This window comes from Staurois parvus, unplaced genomic scaffold, assembly GCF_062004578.1.
Source record: "Staurois parvus isolate SC_StPar_1 unplaced genomic scaffold, SC_StPar_1.0 ptg000086l, whole genome shotgun sequence".
In the NCBI taxonomy this organism is placed as follows: domain Eukaryota; kingdom Metazoa; phylum Chordata; class Amphibia; order Anura; family Ranidae; genus Staurois; species Staurois parvus.
The window spans coordinates 11,452,555-11,473,602 of NW_028317882.1; the positions used below are offsets into that span (position 1 = coordinate 11,452,555).

At 44.1% G+C, this 21,048-nt stretch overlaps 1 protein-coding gene across 7 annotated transcripts in view; it reads right to left on the bottom strand.

The window, feature by feature from the left end:
* SCAMP4 (secretory carrier membrane protein 4) overlaps positions 1–21,048 on the bottom strand; it is a 66,354-nt gene that overhangs the window by 30,042 nt on the left and 15,264 nt on the right. The window contains exon 1 of one of the 7 annotated variants that reach the window (XM_089670057.1): positions 10,369–10,463. The exons of 1 other annotated variant lie outside the window; for it this stretch is intronic. The gene's annotated coding sequence lies outside the window, so the exon portion shown is untranslated. Of the gene's footprint in view, positions 1–2,220; positions 2,338–4,578; positions 5,001–10,019; positions 10,177–10,252; positions 10,276–10,368; positions 10,464–21,048 lie in introns of those variants that run through there. 5 more of the 7 variants (XM_089670061.1, XM_089670063.1, XM_089670056.1 and 2 more) reach the window with 5 other exon arrangements.

Sequence of the window (21,048 nt, forward strand, 5' to 3'; positions counted from 1 at the left end):
TCATGAGCGTTAATGTTTACAAACAAAATAGAGAAATAAGATTGCAACATTAACCGATTCCTGTCCACCCTATAGCAGAAATACTGCTACAGGGTGGCACGGGTGAGCAAAATCACGTATATATACATGATTTTGCATTTCCGGCTTACAGTGAAGCACACAGACACAGCCCATAGGAAAACACACCCAGCACACAGTTAACCTTTTGATCGTCCCAGATGTTAACCCCTTCCTGCCCAGTGCCATTAGTACAGTGTCAGTGCTTTTTATTAGCACTGATCACTGTATTGGTGTCACTGGAGATATCACTCATACCAAGTCAGTTCCCCACAGTGTCAGAAAGCCTGCCGCAGTCCCGCTATAAGTCGCTGATTGCCGCCATATTTTTTTTTTTGTAGCAAAGACACGCAGCAGAATACATTTTGGCCTAAATTTATGATGAAATTTGATTCTTTAAATTCAGTTACTGGACATGTTTAATAGCAAAAAGTCAAAAATGTTGTTTAACCACTTGCCCTCCAGAGGATTTAGCCCCCTTCCTGACTAGGCCATTTTGTGCGATATGGTGCTGCGTTACTGCGTTCTTTTTGTGAATTGTTACCCAAAACTGAACTGCATATTATACAGTAGATAAGGTCTTACTAATGATTTGTACAGAGGGGAAATTATACACCTCTCTCTCTCTGGAGTCTATACCTCTTTTTAATACAAGAGAGGATTTTGCTCGCTTTAGAACCCGCAGCTTGGCATTGCATGCCATTATTAGGCTTGTGATCTACCAGAACTCCAAGATCCTTCTCCACCATTGATTCCCCCAGTTGTACCCCCCCTAGTATGTATGATGCATGCATATTCTTAGCCCCCAAGTGCATAACCTTACATTTATCAACAGTAAACCTCATTTGCCACACAGATGTCCAATTAAACAGTGCATTGAGGTCGGCTTGTAAATTGGAGACATCCTGTGAGGACGTTATTCCACTGCACAGCTTGGTGTCATCTGCAAAGACTGAAATGGGATTTTTAATCCCAGACCCTATATTGTTTATAAATATATTAAAAAGTAAGGGTCCCAACACTGAACACTGGGGTACACCACTGACAACCCTAGACCATTCAGAGTATGAATCATTAACCACTACTCTCTTAATATGGTCTTTTAGCCAGTTTTCTATCCATTTACATATGGATTTATCCAAGTCTGTAGACTTTACCTTACACATTAACTGTGTGTGTGGGGAACTCTTTCAAACGCTTTTGCAAAATCCAAGTATACCACGTCCACCACCACCCCTACATATCTTATGAGCGCATAGAGCCGGGCTCAGGAGCGAGCACGCACCAAGTGCCTCATAGCAAGCAACTGGGGGCACTGGTCAAGAGGGAGGAGCCAGAAGTGCTGGCAGGGGAACCGAGAAGAAGAGGATTGGGGCTGCTATGTGCAAAACCATTGCACAGAGCAGGTAAGTAATTGTTATTTATTTTTATTTTAAGCCATACTTAGTAAAACTTTAATATAAAAAAAAAACCTAAACCAGCCTTGCTCAACATTTCTGGGCTCAGGGAACCCCTGCTAAAAACTATATCTACAACTCATGGTATATTAGTGTGATGGTCAGTGAGAAGAATGCTCCTTACACTTCTGGCCATTGGGAAGAATTTCCATACAAATAACTAAATCAATGGAGTCAGTTGGAACTTATCTGAGAGGCAAAAATTGCTCATTGTTCAAGAACCCCTAGAAACCTCTGGAGGAACCCTAGGGTTCCATGGAACTCTGATAGAGAAATCCTAATCTAAACAATTCCCCACTGCAGTTTTAGAGAAATAAACCACCCTCTGAAAAGCAATCCCCTGCAGATCACATTTCAAAGAGGCAGCAAGAGCTGCCACATGTCTGAACGTTCCCTTAAAATCATTTTTGGATCACAATAAATGGTTAGGGTGGGTTAGGAAAATATGCTGGATTAAGTATATTTTAAATGACCCCCTACTGGCCATTGTAGTAAAATCCCACTCTAATCCCACTGTCAATAGACAGCAAAGACCATAGGCTTAAGGCACAAAACCAGGGTGTGATCACTGTGATGGCCACTCACAGGAATTACCAATGTAAACAGTACTATTGTTTGAGGGCCCACTCATAACAGAAAAAAGGGGGAAAAAAAACAGAACTACAGCCTAGTTGAAGGCTGGGTTGAGCAAAAATAACATATTCACCTGCCTAGTGATTACAGTGCTGTCCTGCTGCCAAGCCACTGCACGCTAAGTTGCACACCACTTATTTCCTTGGTGACACCATCAGCAGGCCACGCTGTCTCTTCCAGGTCATAGCAGACAGCCCAGGACGCTTCAAGTGAAAAGGGTGGGGCTGAGGGGAGTAAGAGCAAAATTATTTTTAAAAAGTGAGTGCAAGTCTGCTGCTTTAAGATGGGGCATTCATTGCCACTTTAAAGCTGAATTCCAAGAAGGTATATTTTTGCGTTGTTACTTTGGTCCAGCTTGGACTAATGTAAGTTTGTATGTGCCATACCTGCGGGATCCCTGTGAAGGCTGCAAATCACTGTAACAGACACCGCTACTACAGTGATTGCAGTTGGCTTCCAGATCCCAAGTGGTTTAATAAACACAGGAGATCACTTGCTCGGCACGGGCTCTATTCAGAGAACATTTTATATATTCTCAATGAATGCAAAGCATTCTCTGATTGGTTGAGGTGTAAAATAAAGAAAAGTGAGCGCACTTCAGTGAGCGGCAAATGCACAAAAGGAACTACAAGCCCTTCCAACCAGAATAGAAACAATAAAGTGCAGCGCTACAAAAATAATATCCAAGTGACAATTATATACAGTTGTGACCAAAATTATTCAACCCCCAATGCTGTAAAGGGGTTTAGGGACTATAGTGTACATTTGGAATTGTATTCAGAATCAAATCCTACAAGGACGTTGTAACTACCCAAATGCAACTAAAATGACATCAATTGTTTATGTAATACAGTAGTAAATGGTTCTTATGTGGTTTCTTCATTGCCACAATTATTCAACCCCTTAAAGACTACCACTCTGAAGAACAGAGGTTCATACAGGTGCTTTCCATCAGGTATTGAAAACACCTGTGGATGTCACCGAGCAGCAATCAAGCATAATAAGCACCAATTAGGCAGCTTTAAAATGACTGTGATACTCAGCTCCTTCTAGACATTTACTGGTGTGGTTACAAACATGGTGAAGGCAAGAGAATGGTCCAGGAAGACAAGAGAAGAGGTGATTTCTCTTCACAGGAAGGGCAATGGCTATAAGAAGATTGCAAAGATGTTAAACATACCAAGAGACACCTTAGGAAGCATCATTCGCAAATTCAAGGCAAAGGGCACTGTTGAAACGCTACCTGGTCGTGGCAGAAAGAAGATGCTGACTTCGACTGCTGTGCGCTACCTGAAGCGTAGAGTGGAGAGAAGTCCCCGTGTGACTGCTGAGGAACTGAGAAAAGATTTGTCAGATGTGGGTACAGAAGTTTCAGCCCAGACAATAAGACGCACACTGCGTAATGAAGGCCTCCGTGCCAGAACTCCCAGGCGTACCCCCTTGCTGTCTCCAAAGAATAAGAAGAGTCGACTGCAGTATGCCAAAAGCCATGTGGACAAACCACAAAAGTTGTGGGATAGTGTTCTGTGGACTGATGAAACAAAATTAGAACTGTTTGGGCCCATGGATCAACGCTATGTTTGGAGGAGGAAGAACAAGGCCTATGATGAAAAGAACACCTTGCCTACTGTGAAGCATGGTGGAGGGTCAATCATGCTTTGGGGCTGTTTTGCTTCTGCAGGTACAGGGAAGCTTCAGCGTGTGCAAGGTACCATGAATTCTCTTCAGTACCAGGAGATATTGGATGGAAACGTGATGCAGTCCGTCACACACCTGAGGCTTGGGAGACGTTGGACCTTTCAACAGGACAATGATCCCAAGCATACCTCCAAGTCCACTAGAGCATGGTTGCAGAGGAAAGGCTGGAACATTTTGGAGTGGCCATCGCAGTCACCAGACTTAAATCCGATTGAGAACCTCTGGTGGGACTTAAAGAAAGCAGTTGCAGTGCGCAAGCCTAAGAATGTGACTGAACTGGAGGCCTTTGCCCATGAAGAATGGGCGAAGATACCCGTAGATCGCTGCAAGACACTTGTGTCAAGCTATGCTTCACGTTTAAAAGCTGTTATAACTGTAAAAGGATGCTGTACTAAGTACTAAGATTGAATGTCACTTGGGGGTTGAATAAAACTGATAATGCTGTGAGCACAGAAAAGACATTTGTGGTTATTTCATTATAACTGTTATGTTATATTTGTCTGACCTACAAGTGCCTCTTTAATGTAAATGTAAGCAAGATGACTGAATGATCAAAAGCAATGTCAAACTGGCCAAAACACTCAATTTCAGTGGGGGTTGAATAATTTTGGTCACAACTGTATGCGGTCATCAAATATAGGAATATTGAAGATGATAAACAGTTCAGTGATGGGGGACTCTCAGGGAGTATAGGTGCAATCCAATCCCAGGAATAGATAAATTGCCTGCTTACCAGAAGCGCAATATCAATACGCATGTACAGGTTATATGTAGCCGGGGTCCCATGTAGGCGCTGCTTTATAGTACCCAGATGGTCCGTCGGTGGTAAGACGATGCTGGCCTGGTCGGATCACACTGCTCCTTGGATCCACGCAGAGAACCTGAAAATGCTGGGGCTGAGGTATGGGAACTCAGTGCCAGATGTAAGGAGTAAAAATACTCATAGTGTAGTATGTTTTAAAATTATTTATTAAATCCAATAACGTAAGCCATAAAAGTTACAAAACGCATGCCTGCAGCCTGTAGCCAGTATAAGCAGCTTGAAAAAAAGATTCTATACACTGACCAGTGAATACCAAAGGTGGGCCGCCGGACCTCCTGACCCGGCGGCGTAACGTCAAGGCGTGCGAAGGCTCCTCCTAGACGCGTTTCGTGTCAATACACGTCTACCGTAGGGGTGATGCCATCAAATGGCATCACCCCTACGGTAGACGTGTATTGACACGAAACGCGTCTAGGAGGAGCCTTCGCACGCCTTGACGTTACGCCGCCGGGTCAGGAGGTCCGGCGGCCCACCTTTGGTATTCACTGGTCAGTGTATAGAATCTTTTTTTCAAGCTGCTTATACTGGCTACAGGCTGCAGGCATGCGTTTTGTAACTTTTATGGTTTACGTATTGGATTTAATAAATAATTTTTAAACATACTACACTATGAGTATTTTTACTCCTTATATCTGGCACTGAGTTCCCATACCTCAGCCCCAGCATTTTCAGGTTCTCTGCGTGGATCCAAGGAGCAGTGTGATCCGACCAGGCCAGCATCGTCTTACCACCGACGGACCATCTGGGTACTATAAAGCAGCGCCTACATGGGACCCCGGCTACATATAACCTGTACATGCGTATTGATATTGCGCTTCTGGTAAGCAGGCAATTTATCTATTCCTGGGATTGAATTGCACCTATACTCCCTGAGAGTCCCCCATCACTGAACTGTTTATCATCTTCAATATTCCTATATTTGATGACCGCATATATAATTGTCACTTGGATATTATTTTTGTAGCGCTGCACTTTATTGTTTCTATGATTGGTTGAGGTGGAGAGGTGGGGCACAACATTTACTTGGTCCAATGTAAGAACATTTTATTAATTGAGATAACACACGGGGGGATTTACTAAAACTGGTCACTCAGAATCTGGTGCAGCTGTGCATGGTAGCCAAGCAGCTTCTAACGTCAGCTTGTTCAATTAAGGGCTCGTTCCAACTTGACTGTTTTACCAACACTTGCCAAACGCCCCTAGTGTTTGGCAAGCGCTGGTCCGGCGTTTGCGGAGCGTTTTAAAACGCTAGGCAAACGCTCCGCAAACGCCGGAGTTTAGTGGCGGTTGCTAGGCATTTGCCGAGCGTTGAAAACGCTCCGCAAACGTCTATAATGAAGTTTAAATGGTGTTACCGCTGTGCAAACGCCCGGCCGGCGCCATAGATTAGAATAGGAGGCTTCAACGCCTCCTGACTTGCCCAGAGCTAACGCTCCCGTTAGAACAGCACCATGTGCTGCAATGTGCAGAATTGGCAGAGGCATTTGGGAAGCGGTAAAAACGCTTCCCAAACGCCTCTCTGCCACCTGCACACAACGCTAGTGTGAACGTAGCCTTAGTTTTGGCAATAAATCCTGGAAACTGAGTGGTTTCTGTGCACAGCTACACCAGGTTTTGCACTTTCCAGTCTTAGTAAATAACCCCCAAAATATTTCCTGAATGGTGCCCATGGTGCGCTAGTGACCTTCTGTGTTCAGTAAGCAGCAGAGCAGCCACTCGTCAGGGAACCTGGCAGCCAATGGCAATTGCTGTAGTATCGGTGCCTACTACTACAGCAATTTGCAACTTCCATGGGGATGGGCCAAGTATGACACATACAAATGTACAGTTGTGACCAAAATTATTCAACCCCCACTGAAATTGAGTGTTTTGGCCAGTTTGACATTGCTTTTGATCATTCAGTCATCTTGCTTACATTTACATTAAAGAGGCACTTGTAGGTCAGACAAATATAACATAACAGTTATAATGAAATAACCACAAATGTCTTTTCTGTGCTCACAGCATTATCAGTTTTATTCAACCCCCAAGTGACATTCAATCTTAGTACTTAGTACAGCATCCTTTTACAGTTATAACAGCTTTTAAACGTGAAGCATAGCTTGACACAAGTGTCTTGCAGCGATCTACGGGTATCTTCGCCCATTCTTCATGGGCAAAGGCCTCCAGTTCAGTCACATTCTTAGGCTTGCGCACTGCAACTGCTTTCTTTAAGTCCCACCAGAGGTTCTCAATCGGATTTAAGTCTGGTGACTGCGATGGCCACTCCAAAATGTTCCAGCCTTTCCTCTGCAACCATGCTCTAGTGGACTTGGAGGTATGCTTGGGATCATTGTCCTGTTGAAAGGTCCAACGTCTCCCAAGCCTCAGGTGTGTGACGGACTGCATCACGTTTCCATCCAATATCTCCTGGTACTGAAGAGAATTCATGGTACCTTGCACACGCTGAAGCTTCCCTGTACCTGCAGAAGCAAAACAGCCCCAAAGCATGATTGACCCTCCACCATGCTTCACAGTAGGCAAGGTGTTCTTTTCATCATAGGCCTTGTTCTTCCTCCTCCAAACATAGCGTTGATCCATGGGCCCAAACAGTTCTAATTTTGTTTCATCAGTCCACAGAACACTATCCCACAACTTTTGTGGTTTGTCCACATGGCTTTTGGCATACTGCAGTCGACTCTTCTTATTCTTTGGAGACAGCAAGGGGGTACGCCTGGGAGTTCTGGCACGGAGGCCTTCATTACGCAGTGTGCGTCTTATTGTCTGGGCTGAAACTTCTGTACCCACATCTGACAAATCTTTTCTCAGTTCCTCAGCAGTCACACGGGGACTTCTCTCCACTCTACGCTTCAGGTAGCGCACAGCAGTCGAAGTCAGCATCTTCTTTCTGCCACGACCAGGTAGCGTTTCAACAGTGCCCTTTGCCTTGAATTTGCGAATGATGCTTCCTAAGGTGTCTCTTGGTATGTTTAACATCTTTGCAATCTTCTTATAGCCATTGCCCTTCCTGTGAAGAGAAATCACCTCTTCTCTTGTCTTCCTGGACCATTCTCTTGCCTTCACCATGTTTGTAACCACACCAGTAAATGTCTAGAAGGAGCTGAGTATCACAGTCATTTTAAAGCTGCCTAATTGGTGCTTATTATGCTTGATTGCTGCTCGGTGACATCCACAGGTGTTTTCAATACCTGATGGAAAGCACCTGTATGAACCTCTGTTCTTCAGAGTGGTAGTCTTTAAGGGGTTGAATAATTGTGGCAATGAAGAAACCACATAAGAACCATTTACTACTGTATTACATAAACAATTGATGTCATTTTAGTTGCATTTGGGTAGTTACAACGTCCTTGTAGGATTTGATTCTGAATACAATTCCAAATGTACACTATAGTCCCTAAACCCCTTTACAGCATTGGGGGTTGAATAATTTTGGTCACAACTGTATATTGGTCCAAGCTATGATTAAAGACAGCAGCTACAAAAACTGTAGCAGTTGATGTGTAAAATCAGTCCATGGATTCTAGCGCTGCCTTCCTGAACAGCTGTGGGTCCCTGGTGCTGCCATGTTGGATTTAGAAGCCAACTGTGACTTCTTGTGAATTTTAATTCCCCACTTCGCATGTGCAAGATTGCACAGTGCAGCGAGACTGGTTCTGCAGCCTCCTGGGATGTGTGACATGTGTGGAAAAGAGATCTCATTCCCGCCTAGGAAAGAACTGAACAGGTGCGAGCAATTATCTGTCAAAAAAGACCTCTCCTCCCTGCCCTCATCAGGGAGAAGTGGTGAGTGCAGGGACAAGTAATAAAGGCAGGGAAGAGTAGTGAGGAACGTGGAAGAGTGGTGGAGGCAGTAGAATAGTGGTTATGGGCAGGAAAAGTGGTAAGGTCAAAGAAGATTGGCAAGGGAGAGAAAGTGGCAAGGCCAGAGAAGTTTGGTAAGGGCGGGTAAAGTGGTAAGGGCAGGGAAGAGTGTGAGGGCAGGAGAACAGTAGTGGAGGGGAGGGGAATGTGGTAAAGGTAGTCAAAAGCGGTGATGGGAATGGAAGAGTGCTAAGGGCAGGGGATGAGTGGTAAGGCAGGATAGAGTGGTGAGGGCAATGAAGAGTGAAAGCAGGGGAAGAGTAGTAAGGATGAGGAAAAGTGGTGAGGGAAGGGGAAGAGTGATGGGAGAATAGTGGTAAGGGTAGGGGAAGATTGGTAAATGGAAATATAAGTGGTTTAATCTGGGAAGATTGGGAAGGACAGGGGAAGAGCGGTAAGGGCAGGGGAACAGCGGTATGGGCAGGGGAACAGCGGTATGGGCAGGGGAACAGCGGTATGGGCAGGGAAAAGGTGTTAAAAGCAGGGGGAAAGCGTTAAGGACAGGGGAAGAGTGGTAAGAGCACAGGGAAGCATTAAGAGCAGGGGGGGAAGTGAGGGGAAAAGTGGGAAGGGCAGGGGGAAAAAGTGGGAAGGGCAGGGGGAAAAAGTGGGAAGGGCAGGAGGAAAAAGTGGGAAGGGCAGGAGGAAAGCGTTAAGAGCAGGGGAGAAGTGCTAAGGGCAGGGGGAAGATTGGGAAGGGCAGTAGAAGTCCTAGGGGCAGGGGAAGTGCTAAGGGCAGGGGAAAAGCGTTAAGAGCAGGGGGAAGCATTAAGAGCAGGAGGGGAGTGCTAAGGGCAGGGGGAAGAGTAAGAAGGGCAGGGGGAAGCGTTAAGAGTGGGGGGGAGTGGGAAGAGCAGAAGAAGGGCAGGGGGAAAAGTGGGAAGGGCAGGGGAAGAGGGGGAAGAGTGGGAAGGGCAGGGGGAAGAGTGGGAAGGGCAGGGGGAGTAGTGGGAAGGGCAGGGGAAAAGCGTTAAGAGAAGGGGGGGGAGCATTAAAGGCAGGGGGAGCGCTAAGGGCAGGGGGAAGAGCGGGAAGGGCAAAAATGATATGTTCTCTACATGTAAAAAAAATAAGAATAATAAACACAAGACATGAAATGTGTTAAGGGCTGAGGTGGGGAGAAGGATGAGCAATACTTTCCCTTTGAAGTGAAGGTTGGCTCTCACAGTTTCGGTTTGGCTTTAGATATACATTAGTGGGTGCTATTTTCCCGACTTCAGACATAAATGCGATCTGAGGACCATGCATTTCTGCTCCTCTAACAGTACAGAATACTTATAGTCACACACGGGAAAACAAACCAGAAGTAAATAAAAGACATGAAGTGGTGAAGCAGCAAAGCCACCGTGAAGCCCACATTTCACCAGATAACTTGGCTAGAACTGTAAAGCCAGCCTGCTGTAGTCCTGACACCCCCACTGAGCACAGAGCTCTCCATTATGTGAGGAGGACATATCAGGAATCCATGAACCGTTATTTGCTGAGCTCACCAGATTCTGTATCTCCAGCACCGCAGGACCATGCCGTCACCCTCTGCACAAGGCACGATGGGATTGGCCGGGGAGATGATTCGTTATGGAAGAAGCGGACTACATTTCCCGGCAGCCTTCGCGGGGGCATGTGATGTGCGGTGCGCTGAAGCGGTCGGCGATGTAACGTTTGGCCGCAAGGGGTTAAAAGCAGAGGATAAACAGCTGTAGGGAGCCCCAGGTCCTGCGCTTACCACAAGGCAGGGGAAGGGCTCCTCAGCTACAACGTCTCACAACAACAAGAGAGCATAGACCCGCTGCCGATATACTCCTCTCCAGTTCCTTCTACTAACTACAAGGCGGCACTCACCATCCGCACACTCCAATGGTTAACGGCCCCGGCTTGTGGAATGGACAGAGGGTCTGTGAGAGACTCAGTCATATCCTTCCGCCACTCAACAGTATCCTTCCTCTGACTTCCAGGAATTCTGCAGTAATGCTACATTTGGTAACAAAAAGTTGCAAGTTCATCAAATAAAGACACTGTAAGGACATGAAGCAATTCCTTTCCATTGTAACAGCCAGGACTTGCTTTCAGCTGACATAGGAGTTGATTAGCTAAAACTGGAGAGTGCAAATCCAGGTTTGAGGCTTCATGCACACTTCATGTAAACTGCTTTAGAAACGCTGGACAAAAAATGTATTTATTTCAGGTACTTATATAGCGCCGTCAATTTACGCAGCACTCTACATATATATAGTACATTCACATCAGTCCCTAACCCTCAAGGGGTGTACAATCTAAGGTCCTTAACTCACATTCATACAGTGGGGACAATTTAGACAGGAGCCAATTAACCTACCAGCATGTCTTTGGAGTGTGGGAGGAAACCAGAGTACCTGGAGGAAACCAACGCAGGCACAGGGAGAACATGCAAACTCCAGGCAGGAGGTGCCGTGGTTGAGATTTGAACCAATGAACTGTCAGGCGGAAGTGCTAACTATTTAGCCACTGTGCTACCAAAAAAAATGCCAATGACTTAGGCCCTTTCACACGGGCGGTTTTCATCTGTTTGTTTACAGATTAAAAATGGACCCACGTGTATTTCTATGGACTTGTGGGTGTAAATGGATGAACTTCTTTTTACACCTGTTAATGTCCGCATCTGTTAAAATCCATTTTTTTGAACGGAAGAAAACCCTATTTTTCTTCAATAAAAACCCCCGGAACAAATGAAAAACGGATGTCAACGAATGAAAAACAGATATAAATGGATAAAAACAGATTTAAACTAATGTAAACGGATGAAAAATGAATTTAAACTAATGTAAACATATTAAAAATGGATGTAAATGGATGAAAAACAGATGTAAACGGATGTAAATGGATGAAAAACAGATGTAAACTGATGAAAAACGAATAAATACAGATGAAAAACGGATATAAACTAATGTAAACGGATGAAAAAAACATGAAAAAATGGATGTAAACCGATGAAAAACAGACGTAAACAGATGAAAACCAGATGTAAACAGATGAAAAACAGATGTAAACAGATGCAAAACATGAAAAAATGGATGGAAAACGGATGCAAACAGATAAAATAACATGAAAAAATGGGTGAAAAAATGGAGGTAAACTCATCCGTTTTTTCTTTGAAAAAACGTGACCGAACTGAAGAAAAAAACTGGAACGCCCGTGTGAAAGAACCCTTAGTGTTTTATACCGCCGTTTAGCAGTGTTTAGCGTAGTGTCTAAGCTACATTTAGTAGTCTGTAATCTGAAGAGCCCCGCCTCCATACAGGGTGGAGACAGCTGATTGGACAATTCCACTTCCTCCTCCTCCCCCCACATGAGTTCAGAGTGTGCAGAACCCATGTCTGCGACTGAATGAAGGGCGGTACATAAGGAGTCGATGCGCAGACGTCCTTACCCTTCTGAAAAAGTCAAAGGAAGTGACGAAACGCGTCAGGGACACGTGACGTCATACGCATCGACGTTGACAGGAAGTGCGATCGCGGCCATCTTGGAAGTGGGAACATGCGGTTTATGTTTCCCTGAACCTGTCCATGTGTACACTGCTTGTGAGGAGGAGCTGTTATCACGGAATTTTTATGTGAGTTACCAATAAAGAAGAATATCTTTTATATTGTGACTGGTTTTCTGGAGAAAAGTGGAGGAAGTGACCCTAGTCTTTGGAGAAAATTGATGAGAGGAGAGTGTAACCCAGAGTGGTTAATCTGCCCTGCTGTTTCTGCTTTAGGGTAATTACCCATCCTTATTAGAGTTGGAGAGTGGTGATCTGGGCTTTGGTTATCACCTTTTATATATATTTTTGGGTGTGGTGTTATACACTGGCAGTATTATCTGTGGAGTGGTTTTCACACATTGCATTGCTTTTCCTATGTGAATGTGCTTTCACTCATATTGTCATTTCACTTAGGTGTTTTGACACTTGGTTTGAGTATACACGTTTATTTTGCATGCTGCACAGTGAGTGGCACGTGTGTTTTATTATTTAAGGTATGACACTATGTCGAGTTTTTTTTCCTTTTTGAGGTGCACGAATATCAGGATGTGCGGGTATTAAGAAGGTTTTGGTGATGAAAGAAGAAGAAAAAGTTTAAGTTTTTGTGTTTCACTTGTGAGGATTATTTTTGGGATTTTTTGATTTTATTTTTGGACACGGTGGGACTTTGGACATAATTTTTATATATAATTTTTTATATATAATTTTTATAATTTTTGGTTTTATTTCATTTAATTTGATGTATCTGCTCATAGAAAAGTCACATATATATTGTTAAGCTGGCCTTCAAGGGTGAAGGTAGATCACTTTTCTGGGATATTATAGGTTTAAGTGTTGTGATATAGAAGTATAAGTACATTTAGTAGCATCAGCATTAAAGAGTGAGGCCGCCATTGTTAACCACTTGCCTACCGAGCACTTTTACCCTCTTCTTGCCCAGGCCAATTTTCAGCTTTCAGAGCTGTTGCACTTTGAATGACAATTGTGCGGTCATGCGACACAGTACCCATATGAAATTATAATTTTTTTTCACACAAATAGAACTTTCTTTTGGTGGTAATCACCACTGGGTGTTTTATATTTTGCTAAACAAATGAAAAAAACTGTGCAGCACAGTGGCTAAATGGTTAGCACTTCTGCCTGGCAGTACTAGGGTCGTTGGTTCGAATTCCAACCACGGCACCACCTGCCTGGAGTTTGCATGTTCTCCCTGTGCCTGCATGAGTTTCCTTCGGGTACTCCAGTTTCCTCCCACACTCCAAAGACATGCTGGTAGGTGAATTGACTCCTGTCTAAATTGTCCCTAGTATGTGTATGTATGGATGTGAGTTAGGGACCTTAGATTGTACGCCCCTTGAGGGTTAGGGACTGATGTGAATGTACAATATATATGTAAAGTGCTGCGAAAATTGATGGCGCTATATAAGAACCTGAAATAAATAAATACTGAAAATTTTGAAAAAAAACTTTTTTCTTCGTTTCTATTAGGTAATTATTCTCCTTCACTGATGTGCATTGATGAGGCTACACTGATGAACACTGATAGGCAGCATTGATGGGAACTGATAGGCTGCACTGAGAAAGGGGCACTGGTGGGCATTGATGAGAATGAGGCTGCATTGATATGTGGCACTAATAGGCATCATTGTTAGGTGGCACTGACTGGCAGCACTGATGGGCACAGATTGGTACTTTTGGAGCTGCACTGATAATCATGTCTCCTTTTAGGGACAGTTCACACTGATATACAGCACTGATGGACACTAATAGGCAGCATTGAAGGGCACTGATAGGCAGCACTGATGGGCACATATTGGCAGCACTGATGGGTACTTTTGGAGCTGCACTGCTAATCATGACTCGTTTTAGGGCCAGTTCACACTAGAAAAATGCACTCTGGATGCATTTCAGATACGTTTTTGCTTACAATTCACACCAAATGCAGTTCCAGTGCAGTTTTGATGCCGTTTGCAATGTTCTGGTATAGTTCTGTGCAGAAAAAATGCAGCATGTTCTACTTTTTTTTTCTGCACTAGAAACTGACTGGAACTTACTGCACTGGTGTGAACTAGGGCCATTGGAATACATGGAAAACACTGGGCATGCATTTTTGATGCAGAAAAAAAGCACACTGAACTGCATCTAGTGTGACCTAGCCCTTACACATGCCAGTAATCAGCAGTATTTTCCTCTCGCTGTGACAGTGTGAGGAAAGTACTGCCAATGACCAGCAAGTGTGTTTACATGGTGATCAGCTGTGATTGGACACAGCTGATCACGTGGTAAAAGGCTGCTGTGATTTGCCCTTTACCGTGTCATGTGATCAGCTGTGTCCAAAGGACACTGCGATCACAGAGAGCGCTGGGGGCACAGTTCTGGGAGGACGTCATAATGTGACAAAAATGGCGTAAGCCCTTTGGGTCTGATATGGCTTTTAAGGGGAACCCCATGCCAAAATAAAAAAAAAAACAGCATGGGGTCCCCCCCAAAATCCAGACCCTTATCTGAGCATGGAGTCTGGTCAGGAAACCCTCCCCTGAACCATACCAGGTCACATGCCCACAACATGGTGAGGTGCAGGAACACAAAGGATAACATGCAGGGGAGTTTAGAGACAGTTAAAAAAAAACATCTGATGCCCAAAACAGCAGCTGTAGAAACACTCAGTGTGCATGAGGCCATGTTGTCAAAGCTTAATTGAACAAGCTGAAGTTGGAAGCTGATTGGTTACCATGCACAGTGAACAAGATTTTGCAGTCTCCAGTTTTAGTAAATCAACCCCATTTTCTCCCAAGGCATTTAAAATAAACGTTCACCGTTTCTTCTATTCATCTCAGACATTTAGGCCTCATGCACACAGGCCATCTCTCTTAGATGCCTTTCCTCCTGGCGGAAGTGTTTTGTCAGAAAAACACTTGACGTTTGAAATGCATATTTAGGTGTATCAAGCAGTTAAGCATTGTTTCATTTAATTGGTTGAAATAATAATTTATTCTGGCCACTGACATGAATTAAGACTTAAGTGCTAAACGCACTGCACGTTTACACGCATCAAGTGGTTTTTTCTGCCAAACTGCCGCTGCTCCAGGACATGCTGGCAGTGGGATTTTATTTGTGCCTCTAAATGCTTATGTGTGCATGGACACGCAGATCTACTAAAACAGGAGCACTAAGAATCTGGTGCGGCTGTGCATAGTAACCAATCAGCTTCTAACTTCAGCTTGTCCAATTAAGCTTTATAATAAAACCTGGAGACTGATTGGTTACTATGCACACCTGCAGCAGATCTTGCACGCTCCAGGTTTAGCGTGCAGGCTAACATTAATGAGCGTTTAAAGGCAAAAAAAAAAAAAATGCCAGACGCCCCTAAGAGCCACATTAAAAAATGTCCAGTGTATATAAGGCCTAAGTTTGCTTCTATTCCCCTACACACATCTAACACATGAACACCTACACATACAACAGAAACACCCATGCAACTACAGAATAAACATATACTTACTAGCAAAAGTATGTCCAGATGAGGGGATGGTGGCAAGCGCTCTGGTGAAAGAAGGTGGAGTAGTAAAATCAGGGAAGAGTGGCGAGGGCATGGAAGGGTAGTAAGGCCAGGAAGAAATGGTGAGGGCAGGAAAGGGTGGTAAGGCCAGGGAGAAATTGTGCAGGCAGGGAAGAGTGGTGAACGCAGGAGAATAGTAACAGAGATGTTCGATTTGTATCGCCCGACATGTAGTTCTGAGTGTCAGGCAGGTAGTTTTTTTCTATCTTTAGCCCTACTGCAGGCAAGCAGCGGGCTCACCTGTCATGACATAATGTCACTTCCGGGTCAGGACAAGAAGGGGAGCGGACGTGTCCGCTCTCCTCCCTCCCCTCTAGCCGACGGTGGTGAGCGGGTCCCAGGCCTGCAGATGGGCAAGCGGAGTCTAGGAGACCTCATGGAGGGGGGGGGGGAGAGGCTGGCACTGGTGCCGATTGCTTCCATGCAGTGCCAGCCTCTCGCAGATGGGCAAGCGGAGTCTGCGAGAACTCATGGAGGGGGGGGGAGGCTGGCACTGCTGCCCGATTGCTTCCATGCAGCGCCAGCCTCTCACAGATGGGCAAGCGGAGTCTGGGAGACCTCATGGAGGGGGGGGGGGGGAGAAGCTGGCACTGCTGCCCGATTGCTTCCATGCAGCGCCAGCCTCTCACAGATGGGCAAGCGGAGTCTGGGAGACCTCATGGAGGGGGTGGGGGGAGAAGCTGGCAGTGCTGCCCGATTGCTTCCATGCAGTGCCAGCCTCCCCCCCCCCCCCCCCTCCATGAGGTCTCCTAGAAATTTTTATTACTGTAATATCACGCAACATAAAAAATTGAAAAAGCCACTATTTTATTCTCTAGGGTCTCTGCTTTCAGAAAATATATAATGTTTGGGGGTTTTATGTAATCTTCAGGCCTAAAATTATTTTTTAAACGTGTGCAAAAAAAAATGCAAGAACTGCTCTAGCAGCGAAAGGGATAAAGGATAAGCCCTGACCCCCACTTTCCTGAGGAGCAGCCAATCGGTGCTCATTACACTGCAAGGTCTCTCTCCTCCCTGCTAGTCCCCGGGTGTGGTGCTGGAGACAGGCAGGGAGGGGAGGAGGAGATAAACAGTGCAATTTTAAAAATATTAACCATTTAAGTCGCCATAAATCCCCTTTTATTTTTAAAAGCCCCAGGCATTCCTAATATCACCTCCGATTTAAAGTTTCGGTTAAAAAAAATGTTTTTATCTGGATAAGTAGATTGGGACACCAATTTAGTCCCTGGACAAGTTTTTATTTTTTTTTTTAATTTCCTGAGTAATAAGGGCAGGAGAAGATTAGTAAAGGGAGGACTGAGTGGTAAAGGCAGGGGGACAGTGGAAAAGGCAATAAAGAGTGGTGAAGGCAGAGAAGATTGGCAAGGGCAGGGGAGATTGGTAAGGGCAGGGAAAAGTGGTGGGAGCAGGAGAAGGGTGGCAAGGACAGGGAAGAGTGGTGAAGCAGAAGAAGAGTGAGAAGCGCAGGGAAATGTCTGGGCAGAGAAGAGTGGTGAGGCAAGGGGAAGAGTGGTAAGGGCAGTGGAAAGTGGTCAGAGCAGGGAAGAGTGGTGAGTGCAGACGAAAGTGGTAAGAGCAGGGAAGACTGATTAAGACAGGGGAAGATTGGTGCGAGCAAGAAAAAGTAGTAAGGACAGGGAAGAGTGGTAAGGGCAGGAAAGACTGGTGAGAGTAGTGGACATGTGGTAAGGGCAGGAAAAAGTGGTGAGGGAAGGGGAAGAAGTGAGAGAAGAGGAAGAGTGATGAGGGGAGGGCAGAGTGGCAAGGGCAGGGAAATGCGGTAAGGACAAGGAAGATTGGTGAGGGCAGGGGAAGGTGGTAAGGTCAGGGAAAAGTGGAAAGGGCAAGGAAGAGTGGTGAGCGCACCGGAAAAAGTAGTAAGGGCAGGGAAAACTGGTAAGGCTAGAGAAAGGTGTTGAGGACAGTGGAGAGTGGTAAAATCAGGGAAATATGGTAAGGTCAGGGGAAGAGTGGTAAGGCAAAGGAAGAGTGAAGAAGACAGAGAAGAGTGATAAGGGCATGGCAGTGTTGAAGGTGGGAAAATAATGGTGAGTGCAGGAAGTCGGGGAAAGGCAGGGGAAAGACTGGTTAGGTCTGGGAAAATTGGCAAGATCAGGGAAGAGTGGTATAGGCAAAACTGAATGGCAATTAAATTAGCATTAACATGCATTGCAATATGCTGCAACCCATGTGTGTGGCCTTAATGTGTTGGGGTGCCATTCAAAATAAATGACACAACAATGTACTGAAACATGCATAGTGCAGTACTGTGCATTACAGTAATGTGTGCTGTATCATGCGTGTTATCACAACACAAAAGTGTAATCCCAGTCTGCGCAGGAGAAGGCTTTAAATGTAGAGGCGCAAGTAGTTTCCTGCAAAAATTAAATGAGTCAAACCAAAGAGAACATAGTTTTGCAAAATTTGGCCAGTGGCAGAGCAGATCTCCATTACTGACAACAGGGACAGGCTCTTAACATTTGATGAAAAAGTATATGCAGCAGCTAAAACCACCACCAAGATATGTTTTTAATAATCTGAAATTAGATTACAATTAACTAGAAAAGCATACCTTTTAGGTAGCCAGGGTACCTAAAAAGTCAGCTGTTCTAGTCAATTATAATCCAATATTATTATATGCTTGTGGTAAACATTTACTGTATATCAACCCATTTACAGTTCTTACAAATACTTAACTGAAATTAATTTTATTGTGGTGCTGTAGTAACATTAATTGTAAAAGAAAAAAAAATAATCAACAGCAAGCATATGCAAATATTCAAAATACTGTTGCTGAGGCCATCCATGAAAACTGCACTGTCCTGTAACACCACATACAACCTTAAGGCATGCTCCAAACCTGAAATCCTGTATTAGGGTTTTTTGTTTTCCATTTACCCTGCAAACCACATGAAAAAGACCATTTCTCCTCTGTATGATAGTTTTTAAAAACGTACATTGGTACATGTCCAACATAGCATCTCCTATTCCTTTTTTAACAATAGCTTGGAAATTTGCCCTACAAATGGCCAAAAATGACAAACAACTAAGCTTGCTGTCTAAATGAAAGTACAGTAATTCTCTGGTTAGGACAGCTAGGGCATGTATCCCAATCCATTGGAAATATACCTCGCCCTCTACTGTGAGTCACTGGATGAATAACATGATAATTATGGAGAAACCTACTCATTCTCTAAAGAAACAAGAAGCCTGCTTTCGCAAAATGTGCTTTTATTGGACTCAATTGACCTTCTCTGACAAGTACAAAGAACTAATGGGATCCACTTCTGTGTAGGCTGGTAGACAATGGATGCAGGATCTTCTTCCACTTCCAAACCTCTCCCTTGCCTTCTGCACCTCCTCTCCCCTTTTTTCTTCTCTCTCTCCTCTCCCCCTTTCTATTTGACCCTTTTCATTCCCTTTCTCTTCTTCTTCTCTTTCTTCATAATATACTGTAAAACTGGTGGGATACCTTGCATCCTCCCACTAGCAACATGTTTTTTTTTCTCATACTAGTTAAAAGCTAGACATAGTTAAATTTCAGTTTGATCTCTCAGGGTCCTTTTTTTGGACAAATCCTCATTGGTCCAGTGTTGACAATTGCCTCTTGGTCCAAATATTCTACAAGATATCATATGACCTTTGTATATTTCCTACTGATGATGCCATAGAGGTCTTTTAGATGTTTGTCAACACTGCCATGTACGATGTTCTTGTTGTCACTATAAATAAAGCATTTAGAAAAAAACTGACTAACAAGATTCTCCAACCATAGACATCAGTGTAATTCACGGCTAAAGTTTGGGTTCTTCAAATTCTAAGAGCATTTGCCATACTCCAGACCAGGTCACGTCATCGTTATTTGGGACACTTTTAACCACTTGAGCTCCAGAAAGATTTTATTCCCTTCATGACCAGGCCATTTTGTTTGCTATTTAGCACTGTGATACTTTAATTGGTAATTGAGCAGTCAAGCAATGCTGTATGCAAACAAAATTTCATATAATTGTTTTTCACACAAATAGAGCTTCTTTTGGTGGTATTTGCTCACCACTAGGTTTTTATCTTTTTGTGATATAAAGGAAAAAAGACCAACAAAAAAAACCAATATTTTTGCTTTCTGCTATAAAAAATATCGAATAAAACATTTTAAAAAATCTATTTTTTTTTTATAAATCCTGGCCAAAATGTACTCTGCTACATGTCTTTGAAAAAAATCCCAATAAGTGTATATTGACTGGTTTGCATGAAAGTTATAGCACCTACAAACCATGGTATATATAATGGATATTTTTTTATTTTTATACTATGATAGTATTATACACTGTCACTGAACTGGAAAGGGGTTAACATCTAGGGTGATCAAGGGGTTAAATGTGTACCTAACTATGTGTAATCTGTGCTTCTTTCACTAATAGATCTCTAAGTTCCTCATTCCTGCTTTGTAGAGATGAGAAACAGAGAGATTGTTCTCTTTGTGCAGCACTCTGTGTTGATTGCCAACACAGAGCTCTAGGCTGTGATTGTATACAGCCAATCTGGGGGTCCTGGCCGCTGTGTAAATCACATTGGGTGCCAGTCGGGGGGACATGTATGCGCGGGTCTTAAACCCAAAAGTAGGCAGTGAAGTATGCGGAAACCGCTTTGCCTACAGCAAACCTGTCCGCAATACATGGCAGGTGGGCAGGAAGTGGTTAAAGTGCTTGTAAAGGCTGAAGGTTTTTTACCTTCTGTGTGCAGAATCCTCCCCAGCCCCCCCTAATACTCACCTAAGCCCCCTTTCAATCCAGTGATGTGCACTGGAGTCTCGGCTATCCCGGGACTCCCTCTTCTTATTTGCTAAGACAGCACTGGGAGCCATTGGCTCCAGCTGTTGTTATTCATAGCAAGTGAGCCAATAAGAAAAGAGAGCAAGCGGAGCTGAGCCTCGGCTCCATGTGTGAATGGACACATGGAGCAGTGGGTGCCCCCATAGCAAGCTGCTTGCTGTGGGGGCACCCGACAGCAGGGAAAAGCCAGGGGAGCTGGGGGGACCGGAGAAGAGGAGGATCTGGGTTGCTCTGTGCAGCATGGCCCAACATTTTGTTACTTGCAATAAATGGTTCCTCCCAGTACAGGCTATTGAATTTGCATATGTAGGTATTAGAGGTGGTGGTGTTTTTAAGAGGATCTGCAATAGGGAAGTTTTATTTATATGTATATATACAGTATAAAATGTACTTTTATGAGTAATATTAGAGTTATGCCCTATTCCCTTTTTCAGTGACTCTTTGGACCTCATCCCCAGTTTTGCCACCTGTCCTATAAGTTGCCTTTTACTAATTTTCATAGACTTTGTTTATTATCTGTCTTTGTGTTTCCTTTTCTCCCCTTATTTCCTTACTTTTCCTCTTGTTCTTTATATTTTTTGTATGTTGAACTAGTTTATTCACTTGCCCACTAGATGTCATGTGTGCGCTAT